A 2,236-nucleotide genomic window follows, 5' to 3' on the forward strand; every position below is an offset into this window, starting at 1 on the left:
AAAAAAAAACATACCTTAGCATATTGTTTCGACTTTTTACACAAGCATTGAAATCTATTTGGCGCTTCCTCATCACCAAGCAATATTGTACGTAGTTAGTTAATTAAAAAATAAAAAAAAGCGTCACTAAATCAGATTCTCTGCTGCTTTCTCAAAAAATAAAAAGTACTAAAAATCACCCCGTTAAACGAAGTCCTTGCTTTAGTTGGCTCGAAAGTACTTCAAATGTAACAATATTTATCTGGCACGAATTCCAGCCCTAATTCACATTGCATAACTACTAAAGAATGCATTACCAAGAAACCCAGCTACTCATGGAATCATAAAGTCTGCATCTTTCCAACCCTAGCATTTTCTCCATAATGCATGTACGGAGCATTTTTTTACAAAATGTATAGCTGGAAATTGGCAAAAGCAGGCACCTGCTACTTGGACGTTTTTAGTCAAAAAAGTTCAGCTTAGGAGCGCCTAACCATATAGCCGCAAATATGTATGTTCTCATTGCACCTGAAACTAAGCCTACCTTTTGAGTTTATTATTATTTTGATCGGCATTTTTTGGAAGCATCGGTAGCGATGATCATTCCACAAGACTACCCTATTAACCTCGAATTAAGATAGCACAGCTGATCAAAGCAGTTTCAGCTTGTCCTGATGTAACTTGTAGTATCTTAGTATTTTTGTGGAAAATGTTATCAAAACCACTTCCCGGGAACGTTTACTAAGACATATAGACTTTCGAAATCCTTTTCATTCAAAACGTCATAAAAAAACTAAAAATACTCGCTGAAAAATGTTGACAAACAAATTTTAAATAAAAAAATATCGAATAAGATATCGAGCCCTAACCGCCACAAAGACGTAAGCGACATTTTTTTTCAACATTTTATTTTTAATGCAGAAATGTGCCTAGATGCTCTAGGAGCATTTCTGCATCAAAAAGAAAATTTTGAATAAAATGTCGCTTACGACTTTTTGGCGGTTAGGGCTCGATATTTCTCTGGTACTTCTTTAAGCAAAAGCATACAATTTTTTTATCAAATTTTCTAAAAATATAACAATCAATTTAAGGAAGACTTTATAATAAACCGGTTTTTACAACAAGATGCAAATTTAAAGAGTTCAAAAAAATATCACACATTTTTTGACAAAACTTCAAAAGTGTAGAATTTTTGAAGTCGTTTAAAAAATATCCAAAAAGTTTCAAAAAAACAATCGAATACAATTTTTCTCTGGTACTTCTTTAAGCAAAAACAAAACATTTTTAAATAAAATTGTCAAAAACTATAGCAATAAAAACAAAAATACATTTAAAAAAAGGTCTTATATAAAAACCGGTTTGTAAAAAATTTTTTTTAATATAACTATCAAATAAAATACCGTAAACTTTTGTGAAACAAATTTTATTAAAAAAATACAGAATTTAAGAAAAAAGCTTAAAAGAAACTCTCTAAAAACGAGCAGCTTTTGTGTAAAATTAAAATAAAAAAAAGTCCAAAAACAATTTATTACGCACAAAATACATATTTTCAAATTTTTATTTTTTTACCACTGAATTTCAAACAAAGTCGATTATCGAGCGAAATTCTCATATAATTAACCCAGTAACTACAGAGCCAATGTTAAATATGTACATATCTTCTTGCGTCTGCGGATTAATGTATTTATAAGAGCGCCCATCTTGGCGCTCAGTTAGCCACCACACGTATTTTCCTGCATATATGATATAAAGTTGGCTCGATTTGGAAAAGCCAAGAAAATGTTTGTCTGGCTAAAGAGCTCTCATTCTCTTCCTTTCGAAAAAGCAACTGAAGCAAGTCGGCTAATTCTGTGATATGAGAGGGATTTTGTTGTTAATTATACTTTATGCTAAATTATCATAGTCGGGGGCTAAATTTCAACAGGTACGAAATCATTGAAATGGTCGTTTATTAATTCTCTCTAACCAAAAAGTCCTCGCTGTCCTTATTTTGTTTGCGTTTAGAAAAGTAGCAGTCATGTACGTTGAATTTATACTTATTTAGAATGAAAGTGCCGAAAGTGCATTCTGCAATTCTAATGGCATAAACACTCTTGCTGGACCGATAACACTGGTCTACAAGGGTTTTGCGAATAAGACGGGACCTGGTGTTTCCGAACGGATTTTTCGTGCTGAACACGAATCTGGGGTCCAAAACTTCCCATCACGTCACGTTTTCGAGAAAAAAGGGGTTGAAACCCCTAAAAACAGCGTTTTT

General features: G+C 32.6%; 1 protein-coding gene across 2 annotated transcripts in view; it reads left to right on the plus strand.

The window, feature by feature from the left end:
• Window positions 1–2,236, plus strand: part of LOC118739108 (chitin deacetylase 1) — a 15,745-nt gene that overhangs the window by 403 nt on the left and 13,106 nt on the right. The gene's annotated exons all lie outside the window — the stretch shown is intronic.

The sequence above is a fragment of the Rhagoletis pomonella genome, unplaced genomic scaffold (assembly GCF_013731165.1).
Source record: "Rhagoletis pomonella isolate Grant_MI unplaced genomic scaffold, Rhpom_1.0 Rhpom_scaffold_00005, whole genome shotgun sequence".
NCBI lineage: Eukaryota > Metazoa > Arthropoda > Insecta > Diptera > Tephritidae > Rhagoletis > Rhagoletis pomonella.